Below are 15,978 nucleotides of genomic sequence, written 5' to 3'. Positions count from 1 at the left end.
TAGCTCCTAGTGGGATTCACTTCCACTGAGCCACGACGGGAACTCCCGTCTGCATATCTTGATAACAAGATATCAAGAATAGGAGTTCCCTTTGTGGCTCAGCAGTTAATCTGATTAGTATCCACCAGAATGTGGGTTTGATCCCTGGCCTTTCTCAATGGGTTAAGGATTTGGTGTTGTGGTGAGCTGTAGTGTAGGTTGCAGACTCGGCTCGGATCCAATGTTGCTGTGGCTGTGGCCCAGACTGGCAGCTATAGTTCTGATTCGACCCCTAGCCTGGGAACCTCCATTTGCTGCAGGTGTGGCCCTAAAAAAGACAAAAAACAAACATAAAAAAACCCAAGATATCAAGAATAGTTCTCTGCTATATAGTAGGTCTTTGTTGTTTATCTATTTTATACATAGCAGTGTGTATATGTTAATCTCAAACTTCTAATTTATCTTGCCCCAAATATGTGTTATCTTGAGAAAAAGAAAATTATATACATTTAACTATTAATTGGAAATTGCTATTATATTGGTGATCCTCCCCCAAAATCTATGACATGGGCCTTATCTTTTTAATTTTACAAAGAAGGATATTAAGTTATACAGAGGGATAAGGAAGTTATCCCAAATCATCCAGCTACTAAGGATCAGGGTAAAAATTCAAAGCCATGTTTGCCTGATTCCAGAATGCCTATCAATTAGGCATCTGGTCAATTTAACAGAAAATTTTAACTTTTTCTTCTGAATTTCTAATTATTTTCAATCAGCTTTTTATATTTGAAATTGTTACAATGGCAAAAAAACAAAAAACCAATGTATAAACAATGATCATTTCTGGGTGGACAAGACTGAATATTCTTTTTTCTTTTGCTGTCCTCTGAATTCTTTTTGAAGAATGGATTATTTCTACAATAACAATTTTTACACCAATTTAATCAAAACGTAAACGGATCTAAAATTTTTAAAAGGCACTTTCCCTTCTTAAATTTTAATTACCATATTCTACTTCATAGCAGTTTTTTGGGGTTTTTTGGCCACAACAGTAGCATATGGAAGTTCCAGGGCCAGGGATCAAATCAGAGCTGCAGCTGTGACTTACACTGCAGCTGTGGCGACGCTCAATCCTTATGCAACACTGTGTCAGGCCAAGGATCAAACCTGCATCCTGGCACTGCAGAGATGCCCCTGATCCCACTGCACCAGGGCAGAAACTCCAACAGCAATGTTTTCATAGATATTTGGTTAAAAAATATTTTCAAGTATCAGTTTACAATTCTAGCAAAATCTGTAAGGATAAAAAAGGTAAAATGCCTAAATACACACACAAGTTTGCAAAAATGACTGGCACTTGGAGTTCCCGTCGTGGCGCAGTGGTTAACGAATCCGACTAGGAACCATGAGGTTGCGGGTTCGATCCCTGCCCTTGCTCAGTGGGTTAACGATCCGGCGTTGCCGTGAGCTGTGGTGTAGGTTGCAGACGCGGCTCGGATCCCGCGTTGCTGTGGCTCTGGCGTAGGCCGGTGGCTACAGCTCCGATTCAACCCCTAGCCTGGGAACCTCCATATGCCACGGGAGCGGCCCAGGAAATAGCAACAACAACAACAAAAGACAAAAGACCCAAAAAAAAAAAAAAAATGACTGGCACTATAAAATTATAACTAGAAAAATTGGTGTTCATTTTTTTATTTTGATAAAATGACAACCACGAATAACTCACTTTTCTATAAATTGCCTATGATCAAATCATGAAAAGTAATCTTTAATGAGTTGTAAGAATCACAAAATACATTTGACTCTAGACAGGCCTAGAATTACAGTTCCCAATCTGGTAGACTTCAAACATACGTTGTTGCAAGGTATCTACAGGTGAACCTGCTTTTACAAGCACCATCTATAAACTGACTGAATATGCTATCCAAAGATAAATCTACTACTGCTTTGCAAATATAGATGCCACTGTGAATATTAAATGCCTCTTTAACGTAGTGTTAAATTCAGCAATTACATATTTATTTTTTGTCCTGTATTTTTTTGGTTAGGTAATGTTTACATGTTTTAAAAAACAGAAATAAGAAGATATACAGTGAAAACCTTACTCATACTCTTGTTTCAATCCGCCTATTCAAATAGTCCCCTCTTCTCACTCCAGGAAATCACTGTTCTTAATTAAGTTACTTAGGTATCCTTCCAAAGTTTATCATTACATATTTTCTAAATCAATAGATTCTGAAAGGTGGATTTTACAAAATTTTCTCATGCTAAAAAGGAGACTATTAATATTTATTGCTTTGAACCCTCCCCCACCAAGTTAGGACAAATACATTTTTAAGAGGCTGCATGTAGTCATTCAATTCTGGCACTATAAAAGAAAAATAATGCAAGCAGCCTGGTATATAATAAATCATGGGCTTCAGAGTTGGGTGAACCATAATTCAAATCCCAAGTTTCCTACTTGCTTCAGTTTCTTAATTTGTACAAGAAAAAAAAATTAAAATTCCTATCTTGATGAATGGTTGGGATAATTAAATGAGGTGACATTTAATTCAATTTGATTAGCTCAAAACAGGAGAATAATTATTAATCTTACTCTCCACTTAATACTTTTTAAAAACAGTTTTCAAAAATACTATGCAACATAGTATCATTTACAATATACTCATTGCATTTTGCACATATTGCGTTTTTTTCACAAATTGATGGTCAGAGGCAACCCTTTGTCAAGCAACTCTATTAGCATCATTTTTCCAAGAGCATCTGCTCACTTGTGTCTGTGTCACATTTCATTAATTATCATTATATTTCAAATTTTTTCATTATTATATTTGTTATGGTGATCTGTAATCAGTGATCTTTGCTGTTGCTACTGTAACTGTTTTCTGGCACCATGAACCACACCCATATAAAACCACAAACTCAATCCAAAAATGTGTGTGTTGACCGCTCCACTGAACAGCTGTTCCCCATCTTTCTCCCTCTCCAGTTTCTATAATTCCTGAGACTCGACAATATTAAAATTAAGTCAATTAGGGAGTTCCTGTTGTGGCTCAGCGGTAACAAACCTGACTAGAAAGTTCCATGAAGATGCCCATTCAGGCGTGGCCGCGCTCAGTGGGTTAAGAATTCAAGAAATAGTAAAAAGACAAAAAAAAAAAAAAAAAAAAAAAAAAGAATTCAGCGTTGCCGTGAACTGTGGTGTAGATCACAGATGTGGCTTGGATCTGGCGTCGCTGTGGCTGTGGTGTAGACCAGGAGCTGCAGCTCCGATGTGACCCCTAACCTGGGAACTTCTATATGCCATGGGTACAGCCCTAAACAGAAGAAAGAGAGAAAGAAGGAAAGAAAGAAAGAGAGAGAGAGAGAGAGAGAGAGAGAGAGAGAGAGAGAGAGGGAGGGAGGGAGGGAGAGAGAGAGAGAGAGAAAGAAAGAAAGAAAGAAAGAAAGAGAGGGGGGGAGAGAGAGAGAAAGAGAGGGGGGGAGAGAGAGAGAGAGAGAGAGAGAGAGAAAGAAAGAAAGAAAGAGAGAGAGAGAAAGAAAGCAAGCCCAATTAATAAGCCCACAACAGCTGATAAGTGTTTTAACTGTAAGGAAGAGTCTCATGTCTTCCACTTTAAATCAACAGCTAGAAACAATCAAGCTTAGTAAGGAAGGCCTGTTGAAAGCTGAGAGAAGCTGAAAAGCTAGGCCTGTTACGCCAAATGGTTTAGCCAAGTTCTAAATGCAAAGGAAAGGTTCTCCAAGGAAATGAAAAGTGCTACTCCTGTGAGCCCACAAATGATAAAAAAAAAAAAAAAGTGAAATAGTCTAATTGCCAATATGGAGAAAGTTTGAGTGGTCTGGATAGATCAAACCAGCCACAACAATTCTTTAAACCAAAGCCTAATCCAGGGCAAGGCCCTTTTCAATATTTTGAAAGCTGAGAGAAGTGAGGGAGAGGTTGAAACTAGCAGAGGCTGGTGCATGCGGTTTAAGGAAAGAAGCAGTCTCCATAACAAGAGTGCAAAGTGAAGCAGCAAGTGCTGATGTAGAAGCTGCAGCAAGTTATCCAGATCTAGCTAAAATAATTAATGAAAGTGGCTATACTAAACAAGAGATTTTCAGTGTAGATGCAACAGTCTTGTGTTGAAACAAGATGCCATCTAGGACATTCAGAGCTAGAGAGAAGTCAATGCCTAGCTTCAAAGGACAGGCTGACTCTCTTGTTCGGGACTAATGCAGCTGATGACTTGAAGTTGAGGCTAGTGTTCACTTACAATTCCAAAAATCTTAGAGCTCTTAAGATTTATGCTAAATCTACTCTATAAACAGAGCAACAAAGCTTGGATCACAGTACATCTGTTTACAACATGGTTTACTAAATATCTTAAGCCTACCGAGCAGAAAAAAAGATTCCTTTCAAAATATTACTGCTCAGCGACAGTGCACCTGGTCACCCAGAAGCTCTGGTGGGGATGTATGAAGAGATTAATATTTTCATGCCTGCTAACTCAACATCCAGGCTGAAGCCCAAAGATCAAAGAGTCATTACGACTTCCAAGTCTTTTTTTAAGAAATATATTTTGTAAGGCTATAGCTGCCATATAATATATACTGATTCTTCTGATGGATCTGGGCAAAATCAATTGAAAACCTTCTGGAAAAGATGCACCATGGTGGATGCCATTAAGAACATCTGTGATTCATGGAAAGAGATAAAAATATCAACATTAGTAGGAGTTTGGAATAAAGGATTTAGAATATTACATAAACTTAGTCGATAAACCAGTATCAGGGTTTCAGAGGACTGGATCCATATTTGAAAGAAGTTCTTTTTTTTTTTAACGGGCAACACCTGCGGCATATGTAACTTCCTAAACTAGGGGTCAAACTGAAGCTGCAGATGCAGGTCTACGCCACAGCCACAGCAACTAGGGATCCAATCCATGTTTGCGACCTACACCACAGCTCCCAGCAACGCTGGACCCCTGACCCACTGAGCAAGGCCAGGGATTGAACCCGCATCCACATGGATATTAGACAGATTTGTTTCCACAGCACAACAACAGAAACTCCTGAAATAAGTTCTATTGCGGTAAAATGCTATCAAAAAGCACCATATGCTATAGAGAATGATCGGCAAATCAATTGTTCACTGTTATCTTATAGAAATTACCACAGACATGACTTCAGCACCCACCATCCAAATCAATCAGCAGCCATCAACAAGAAGGAAAAACTGTAATAGCAAAAAGATTATGACTTGCTAAAAGCTCAGATTATGGTTAGCATTTTTAGCAATAAAGTTTTTTTGGGGAGACCATGCCCAAAGCATGCAAAAATTCCTAGGCCAGGGATCAAACCCGAGCCATAGCAATAACCCAAGCCCCCATGTGACAATACCAAGTCCTTAACCACTAGCCACCTGGGAGGTCCAACAAAATAAAGGGTTTTTTTGTTTATTTATTTATTTATTGCTTTGTAGGGTTTAACTCGTGGCAAATGGAAGTTCCCAGGCTAGGGGTTGAATTGGAGCTACAGCTGCTGGCCTACACCACAGCCACAACAACGCAGCACACAAGCAGAGTCTGTGACCTACACCACAGCTCACAGCAACGCCTTAAGGCACTCATCGGGGTCAGGGGTTGAACCAGCAACCTTATGGTTCCTAGTCCCGCCACAGCGGGAACTCCAAGCTTTTTTTTTTGGTCTTTTGTCTTTTTAGGGCCACACCCACAGCATATGGAGGTTCCCAGGCTAGGCGACTGATCAGAGCTATAGCTGCAACCTACACCACAGGTCACAGCAATGCCAGACCCTTAACCCACTGATAGAGGCCAGGGATTGAAACCACAACCTCATGGTTCCTAGTCAGATACGTTTCTGCTGCGCCATAATGGGAAGTCCCCAAGTATTTTTAAATTAAGGTATGTACCTTATTTTTTAGACATAACTTTTTACATGCCTGGGAAACCAAAAAAATTCATGGCTCACTTTTTTGGTGATATTTGGTTTATTGCAGTGGTCTGGAATCAAACTCACAGTACCTCCAAGGTATGCCTATATATAAAGTTAAATAACCCAAAGTAATACTCTTGGTTGTTATGGATGCACACACTATAAACTAAAACTATAGGTATATTAAAAAAGGATTCAATATAACCCAGGAAGTATTAGTTTGGGGGAGGAGGAAAGGGAATGAAATTAGAGGGTGGAGTTTTAACAATCTGATCTATGCCTGCACACATTTTTTAATACAAATATAGTGCAAATACAACAAAATGTAACATGTTAAATCATGGTCTCTGGGTATCTATGAGTGTTTGAAATATTTCACAATAAATTTTTTTTTATTTAAATGCTGGGCTTTTTGGCAATGACAGCTTAAATATTCTATACATAATTCGGAGAACTAGAACACTGAGAAAAACTTCAGTGTTAGTTCAATCTCTTCATTTATAAATGAAGAAATCAGGATAAGCTAAAACTATTCACAAAAATAGAATACCTTGAAGGAGTATTGAACACAGAATGGCAAAGACTAAAAAAAAAAAATCACAAGCCCTGTCTATAGTTGATCACTGGCGAAAAACATTTTTTAATGGAATGGGGGCATGTATCCCAGGTGTGCAAGCCTGGCTTAAAATTCCAAAAAATTAATATAATTAATATAAATAAATTAATTTAATAATAATAATAATTAGAGTTAATATAAATTAATATAATCTATTGCATAGACTAAAGAAATCAATAGATGAAGGAAATGTGCTTGACAAAATCAACAACTATTCATGATATAAACTAGAAACACAGGCAAACTTCCTTATTTTAACAGTGGAGGAGTCTAGGTTGAGACTATATGGAAACTACTTTCAGGCAATTTGGCTGCAAACCTAAAAGTACTCTAAAAAGCAAAATCTCTTTAAAAAAAAAAAAAAGTACTGGTAAAGGGATGGACTGGCATTTTGAAAACCTGGGTAAAGATAGAATTACTGTAATAATTACTTTTTTAAAAAAAAGATTTGGGGAGTTCCCGTCGTGGCGCAGTGGTTAACGAATCCGACTAGGAACCATGAGGTTGCGGGTTCGGTCCCTGCCCTTGCTCAGTGGGTTAACGATCCGGCGTTGCCGTGAGCTGTGGTGTAGGTTGCAGATGCGGCTCGGATCCCGTGTTGCTGTGGCTCTGGCGTAGGCCGGTGGCTACAGCTCCGATTCAACCCCTAGCCTGGGAACCTCCATATGCCGCGGGAGCGGCCCAAGAAATAGCAACAACAACAACAACAACAACAAAGACAAAAAGACAAAAAAAAAAAAAAAAAAGATTTGGAGATCCACTAAACTATTTTAAGTGGTAGATGTTAGTTAACACTCCAAATACAAATCAATAGATGAACAACAGTTCCTAATTCAGGCAGATCGACCTGTAGTGAGTGGGCAGCAATCAAGAAATGCATAAAAGAGGTTGTTTTTTTGTTTGTTTTGGTTTGGATATCAAAATGACTGAGGGTTTTTCAGTGTCTTTAACTCTAGTGGCCAGGGGTGCTAAATATTCTGCAATATGAAAAACAGCTTTGCAGATTAAAAAAACCTATCCCTTCTAAACTGCTACCACACCCCATACTAGGAAGGCACAAAAGAAATTTATGGTATGATTCCTGACCTTTAGGAAGATAAAAATATAATACTTTGCTATACAGTAGAAAAACTGACAGAACACTGTAAACCAACCATAATGGAAAAAATAAAAATCATTTAAAAAAAAAAAGAATGGATAAGCAATGAGCTCCTAGTGTATAGCACAGGGAACTATATTCAATCTCTTGGGATAGAACATGATGGATGATTATAAGAGAAAAAAATGTGTATATATATGTATGACTAGGTAACTGCCCATACAGTAGTAATTTTTTTTCTTACTGATTTCTATTTTTTCCATTATAGTTGGTTCTGCCAATTTTCTTTTTTTTATTTCCCCAATACATTATTTTTTTTTCTACAGTACAGCATAGTGACCCAGTTACACACACACACACATCTATATATACATTCTTTTTTCTCACATTATCACGATCCACCGTAAAAACTAGACATAGCTCCCAGTGCTACAAAGCAGGATCTCATTGCTAATCAGCAGTAATAGATACAATACTGTAAGTCAATTATACCTTAATTTTTAAAATATTAAAAAAAAGATGAGCTGTATATCTATAATGTAGTATTACTCAGCCATAGAAAATAATGAAACAATGCCATTTTCAGCAACATGGATGGACCTAAAAATTATCATACTAAGTGAAGTGAGACAAATTTTATATGATAACACTTACATGTTGAATCTAAAAAACTAATACAAATTAACTTATTTACAGGACAGAAACAACTCACAGACTTGGAAAGCAAACTTATGTTACCAAAGAGTCAAGAGAATGGAAGGGATAAGTTAGGAGTATGAGATTAATAGATAAACAACAAGGATTCACCATATAGCTTACGGAATTATATCAGTATCTTATAATAAACTATAATGGAAAAAAATTTGAAGTTGTACACCTGAAACTAAAATGACATTGTAAATAAATTCTAGTTAAATATTAAATACATAAATATTTTTAAGTATTAAGAGTTTTTTAAAAATCATTAAAATGTGGTAAGAAAATATATTAAAAATATATAATACACCTAATTAATCCAAATTATATGAATATGTTTGCCAAATAACTGAAAGGATGTAAAAGGAGTCTGGTTTTTTCCATTACAATTAGGGAGTCAATTGCAGTCAATTCTTATTCTCAAATGAACTGTTGCTTCTGATTTAAAACTCTCGAATTTTCTTGCTTCCACTGTACCCTGGAATTACCACTTTTATGTCAAAGTTAGCGCAGCTCATCATGAACATTAGATTTTCACAGGTGAAGCTTGATTTTAGTTCCGTTTCACCAGCTTGGGAAGTTGGTGGATAAACTATAAGTGCTTTTTCTTTTCTCTTTTTAAGGACACACCTTCGGCACTTAGAAGTTCCTGGCCTAAGGGTTGCATCTGACCTGTAGCTGCTGTCCTCCAACCACCCCCCCACCCCCCACCCCCCACCACAGCAACACCATATCCTTAACCCACTGAACTAGGCCAGGGATAGAACCCACATCCTCACAAACACTATGGTGAGTTCTTACCCCACTGAGCCACAACAGGAACTTCACTTTTTTCTTTTTAATTCAGTAAATGTATTAGCATTTCTCAAGTGCCATACTCTTATTATACATTTATTGATACTTAGATAATCCTTTCAACATAAAAAGTTTGGTCTTTTTTGTCAGTAATTATTTTTTTAATTCAAGTATCGCTGATTTACAATGTCGTGCTAATTTCTGCTGTACAGCAAAGTGATTCAGTTATACACATATATATATACACTTAAGAAGTGTGGTCTTTTTGTAGGTCAGAAAATAATACCAATTATGTTTGGGTATTCTTTTCTCTTATTTTGAAAATGACAATTATATTATGAATCCATGGTCTTCAAAATCACTACATTCTATTTCACCATTTTCATCTCTTCATGTTTTTGTGAGAGTTTCTTAAGATATCTTTCCAGGCCTCTTACTCAGTTTTATAATACCATATCTGTTCGTTACTTTCTTTCTTTTTTTTTTTGTCCTTTTAGGGCTGCACCTGCAGCATATGGAGGTTCAGGCTAGGCGTCTAATCGGAACTACAGCTGCCGGCCTACACTAGAGCCACAGCAACACCAGATCCAAGCCACGTTTGCGACCTACACCACAGCTCACGGCATTGCTGGATCTTTAACCCACTAAGCAAGACCAGGGATCAAACCCACAACCTCATGGTTCCTAGTCGGATTTGTTTCCACTGAGCCACAACGGGAACTCCTATTCTTTACTTTCTTTAATACTAATTTTATTTTTCCTATTGAATTGTTTTATTTGAAAAAAATTTCAAACCACAGAAAAGTATAATACCAACCACTGTACCAACCATTCATATTTAACAAATGTTAATGTTTTCCCATACTAGCTTTGAATCTATTCTAAATGTTTCATCTCCACTTGGAAACTTACCTGGGCCCTTTCCTGATCTTATTTTCTGAGAAGTAACCACACTCATGAAATTTGTGTTTAACCCTTAATCTTTTTGTATTTTTACTAATATATGTATATGTGGATACATAAACAATATCTGTCAGTGTTTGAGGGTGTTTTTAAATTTGTAAAGAAGGCAGTACATAGAACCCCAAAACATGCTTTTTAAAACTTAAATCATTAGATTTTGAGATTCATCAAAATTTATTGAATTTTTAGTTATATCCCTCAGGATATAAGCAGATGTTCTTCCTCCTTGATTTAAAGTACTCTTATGGTTTTCTTTTTCTTAATAACATAGTTATTCTAATGCCAAATGCTGAACAATTTAACACTATTGTTTTGTTTGTTTAATTCCACCTTTTTTTTTTTTTTTTTTTTTTTTTTTTTGCTTTTTAGGGCCACTACTGCAGCATATGGAGGTTCCCAGGCTAGGGGTCCAATTGGAGCTACAGCTGCCAGCCTGTGCCACATTCACAGAAACAAAGGATCCAAGCCTCATCTGAGACCTATATACCACACACAGCTCACAGCAACACCAGATCCTTAACCCACTGAGCAAGGCCAGGGATCGAAACCACAACCTCATGGTTCCTAGTTGGATTTGTTTCTGCTGTGCCACGACGGGAACTCTCCATCTAATTTTCAGATACAGAACCAACCTCTAAGAATTCTAAATAATGTTCTACTTTCCATAGTATGAATTTTTATTATTTTACTCAACAGAACCAAGTAGAGCTCTACTGATAAATCAGGTATTCCCAATAACTAAAAGTAGGTAAAAGAAGGAGTATGAGGATTCTGGAAGTGAGTAGCCAGGTGGGAACTGACAAACGCTTGATAAATAAGTATCCAAAAAACTAGAACCTTAGGAAAGCAAAGGAAGAGAGTTCACTTCAACAAAGGGGAATGGGAGTTTCCGTCGTGGCGCAGTGGTTAACGAATCCGACTGGGAACCATGAGGTTGCGGGTACCATCCCTGCCCTTGCTCGGTGGGTTGACGATCCGGCGTTGCCGTGAGCTGTGGTGTAGGTTGCAGACGCGGCTCGGATCCCGGGTTGCTGTGGCTCTGGCGTAGGCTGGCAGCTACAGCTCCGGTTGGACCCCTAGCCTGGAAAACTCCATGTACCGAGGGAGCAGCCCAAGAAATGGCAAAAAAACAAAGGAGAATGCTTAAAGAAAAAAGGCAAAGATTCTAGCAGAGACATGAAAACAACAATATATTTGGCAGCAGGACATCTTACTTTCTCAGTCTAACATTTTGGGAACAGCCTACACTTTTCTATCTTTAAGATAAAGCATACAAACTAGGTCTATAAATGTAAAATTCTAGAAACTGCACACCAACACAGAGAACAGTTTTTTCAAATTAACTCCACAATAGCTCTTTAGAACCTGTGATAACCAATATAAATCCCTGAGGAGATTTGACAGACATGAAAATTATAGTTATAAATAACAGTTTACTTAAAGGCAGATACATATTGAAGAACAAAATAAATAAAATCAGTTTAAAGAATGTAAAAAATTCACATATCAAATAAAAAGAAAAGCAACTTTCTAAAATAAGATGAAGGAAAATTTGACACAAAAGAAATGTTTGCCACTTGGACAGCATCAACTGTGACTATCTGTTAAACTCAGAGATATAGAAAATAAAGAGAAAAGTTTGAAAGAATAGAGCAGAGGTCAAATTCTAACAGCATTAACAAAGACAGGAAACAAGTGTATTAAGCATCCAGATTTTTTAAAAAAATCAATTTTATAGTTGTGGTAAAGGAATGCTTCCTGCAAAAAGTACCATTACACAGAAATGGACATGCGTTATCATACCACTTAAGCAGAAGGTGTCTAATTGCTTACTTGGACACCTTCAAAAAAGTGGGGAAAAAAGTGAAATTTTATAATCTATGTTTGTCCTTGGATTTGAAATATCCCATCATTCTACTGTTTAATACGAGAAAGAAAAAGTTTAAAAAGAAAATTTGACATAGAATGCACGTTTGCAAATATCTCAATGGCTTATCTAAAATACTTAAAAATATAAGACCGAAGCCGCTAAAAATAAGTCTATCTTTTTATTTGCATTATTTTCTTTTATTCTAAAAAACATTAAAGATATATATTGCTGAATAAATCACCAGAAACATGACTGTCTTGAGAAACTATTATCTCATATCCATGTAAATGAGTTACGCTAATACAGATTCAGTAATAGGGCTAATATCAAGATCTATTAAGTGGTATTTTATTATAGAACTTTATTGGCAGCTTTATATTTTAAAAATAGTTCAAAATTTTCACATATTCTCTGTTATTATAAAATCAGGTTTCCCTTATGACACATCTTGAAATGGATGATTTGGAGTTCCCTTGGTGGTGCATGGATAACAAACCTGACTAGTATCCTTGAGGATGCGGATTTGATCCCTGGCTTCACTCAGTGGTTAAGGATCCTGCATAGCCCTGAGCTGTGGTATAGGTTGAAGACGTGGCTTGGATCCTGAGTTGCTGTGGCTGGGAACTTCCATATGCTTTTTAGGGTGCAGCCCTAAAAAGGCAAAATAATTAAATTAAAAAAATTTTTAAATATGTACTTAGCATAGTACATATAGGGAACACACATTAATAAACAAGTACTGACTGGAGGGTCCAATATGTACACAGTACTAGCCTAATTACCATATGAGATTTTAAAGTATTTATAAGGCAACTGTCATAACCTGAAAGTTTGTTTAACAAATAATTATAAAGCACCTCTTTTGTCACAAAAATGTGTCAGATATGAACATTTCAAACAATGAACAAAAAACATCATATGAAATAATAAATAACTGAAAAAGGATGTGTCTATCATGATATACAAAAGCCAAACAGATTAAACATATTAAGAGTATTATTCTAGTTCAAAATCCCACAACATAAAGTTTAACTACATTCATTATTTTGGATAAGATGGTAATAATATTAGTGTCCATATACAGACAGATGATAAATCTATTTCAAAAACAAAAGCAATCTGAAAGACACTGGCGTAAAGGGTATTGGAATGGTATATTCACCCCTCTAAAAATTCAAACTGGTAAAAAAAGAAGAGAAGGGATGGGGAGGTGAGAGGAGAGGAGGGGAGAGAAGAAAGTAGGAATGGAGGGAGGGAAGAATACAGGTCAATGTATACATTTATTGCTATTATAAAGGGTAGTTTATACTACTCTGAATCTTCTAAGAAACACCCACATGGGAAGTTACATATATCATATGGTTACATGCAAGCTCCAAACTCGGGTTCACAGCAGTTTGGAGAGATATATGAAAGGGCTTTGAAAGGTATTATACATATAGAAATGACCTTTCTGATAAGATCTGAAACAAATAATTAGCAATACTATTTTAAAGTAAAAATTATACGGAAGAACACACCATGACAATAATATAGCAAGTAGTGGTTAAATCAATTTTAAAATGAAACTAACCACTGCATCCAACAAAAACTCTTTTTTTTTTTTTTTTTAGGGCCTCTCCTAAGCATATGGAGGTTCTCAGGCTAGGGCTCAAACCAGAGCCACAGCAGCTGGCTTAAGCCACAGCCACAGCAACTCGGGATCAAAGCCGAGTCTTCGACCCACACCCCAGGTCTTAACCCACTGAGCAAGGCTAGGGATCGAACCTGCAACCTTAAGGTTACGAGTCTGATTCATTTCCGCTGTACCATGACAGGAACTCCAAACTCACCACTTCTTAAGAATTCATTAAAATGGATTTTTACAGAAGAAAGCTGACTCCAAATGAGAAACAATCACAGCCTTGCTTCTTAATCAAAATAAGACTAATCTCTATCATGTGATCCATTAAGGCCTTGAAAGGCCTCTAAACACTCTTTATATCTGTACTATCCAATATAATTTTCTGAAATATTTTATAATCTATACTGTCCAACACAGCAGCCACTACCTATACACAACTATTAAGTACTTAAAATATGGCTAATATGACAGAGTATTTTTTTATTTTATTTTAATTCATTTAAATGTAAATTTTTTTGGCTGCACTTGCAGAATGCAAAAACTCCTGGGCAGGGATCAAACCCACACCACAGTAGCGACCCAAGCCACTGCAGTGACAACACTGGATCCCTAACCCACTACCCACAAGAAGGGAGCTCCCATTTAAATTTAAATAGGCACTGCTGGAGTTCCTGTTGTGGCGCAGTGGTTAACGAATCTGACTAGGAACCATGAGGTTGTGGGTTCAGTCCCTATCCTTGCTCAGTGGGTTAAGGATCCGGCGTTGCCATGAACTGTGGTGTAGGTTGCAGACATGGCTCAGATCCCGCATTGCTGTGGCTCTGGCGTAGGCCAGTGGCTACAGCTCTGATTCGACCCCTAGCCTGGGAACCTCTATATGCCATAGGAGCGGCCAAAGAAATAGCAAAAAAAAAAAAAAGACAAAATAAAAAATAAATAAATAAATAGGCACTGCTATGGACTTGAATTGTGTCCCCTCAAAATTCATATGCTGAAGCCCTAACCCACAAAGTTGTGTGTACAAAGGGGGACTTTGGGAAGTAATCTGGTTTGGCTGGGGTCATGAGGTCATGAGGTCATGAGGTCATGAGGGTGGGATACCTGATGATAGGATTAGTGCCTTTATAAGAAAAGAAACCAGAGAGTTTGTTTCCTCTCTTCCCCCACTCACCACCCCCATCTCTGCCATATAGGACACAACCAGAAGGTGGCTGTCTGCAAACCAGAAGAGAGCCCTTACTGGGGAAAGGAATGAGCCAAGACCTTGAACTCCGACTTTGTAGCCTTCAGAACTGTGAGAAAAAATTCCTGTAATATAAGCTATTCAATCTATGGTATTTTATATGGCAGCTTAAGTACTTTGTGTAAGAGACACTATGTCTAAACAAAAATAGTTGAGATTACGCTCACTTTCTTGTTTTATTCTCTAAAACACGACTGTAAACTTAATAACAACCCTGCTCCTCCAAAAGTGACTTTCCTTTCCTAGCCTCCAAGCAAGCTACTGGGTTACAAAAGGTCATCAGTATTACATATCAGACCTCCTGCCAAACTGATTTCCTACAAATAAACTTTTCTTACATAAATAAAAGTTTTCAACATTAGTATTCCAGCAGTATCTTGATAAATTTAACTTATTCAGAAATAAATAAGAAAATTAAATGAGTAGTCAGCTCAGTCTTACTCCAAAATTCTGCTCACCTTTCGATTTTCATCCCTTACTAAAACTTATGGTTAAAAGTAATCAATAGAATTAAAGATGGCAAGCAGAATTTCTGAAAATGAGGAGACTATTAATGCACTTATTCAAAAAACCTGACTATAGTATAAAACGCACTGAGATCCACATTCTGACCCATATCATTTTCCAAAATCTTTAAGATCATGTATAAGGACCTGTATGATCTAGAAATACAAATCCTTCCAGCTTCATCCAGACAGCAACCATACAGTATCATTCTCTTCACCTGAGAGCACTCATGCATTCTATTCCCTTTACATGGAATGCCTCATTTACTTAACCTCTGTTCATCTTAACATTTCTTTTTTTTTTGGGGGGGGTCTTTTTAGGGCCGCACCCACAGCACATGGAGGTTCCCAGGCTGGGGGTTGAATCAGAGCTGTAGCTGCTGGCCCACACCAGAGCCAGAGCAACATGGGATCCAAGCCACATCTGCGACCTACACCACAGCTCACGGCAACGCTGAATCCTTAATCCCACTGAACGAGGCCAGGGATCAAACCCGAATCCTCATGGATGCTAGTCAGGTTGGTTAACTGCTGAGCCAAGATGGGAGCTCCTTAACATTTCTTCTTCAAAGAAACTCTCCCTAATCACCCCCAGACCAGGGAGAAAGGGAACCCCTATCATACTCCAAAGCATTCTAAACTTCACA

At 37.4% G+C, this 15,978-nt stretch overlaps 1 protein-coding gene and 1 long non-coding RNA gene across 2 annotated transcripts in view; both read right to left on the bottom strand.

Moving 5' to 3' along the window:
- BMPR2 (bone morphogenetic protein receptor type 2) overlaps positions 1 to 15,978 on the bottom strand; it is a 168,203-nt gene that overhangs the window by 80,123 nt on the left and 72,102 nt on the right. The gene's annotated exons all lie outside the window — the stretch shown is intronic.
- Positions 9,875 to 15,451, bottom strand: LOC146396095 (uncharacterized). The gene is made up of 2 exons (XR_014828948.1): positions 11,188 to 15,451; positions 9,875 to 10,489 (listed from the first exon to the last, which is right to left on the bottom strand). It is a non-coding gene; the product is annotated as an uncharacterized LOC146396095 (long non-coding RNA).

Source organism: Sus scrofa, chromosome 15, assembly GCF_054392235.1.
Source record: "Sus scrofa isolate SSC_HxYL_T2T_F1_AM1 chromosome 15, Sscrofa_HxYL_maternal_Yorkshire_Landrace_v2.0, whole genome shotgun sequence".
NCBI lineage: Eukaryota > Metazoa > Chordata > Mammalia > Artiodactyla > Suidae > Sus > Sus scrofa.
This window is presented reverse-complemented; position numbering and strand designations above follow the sequence as displayed.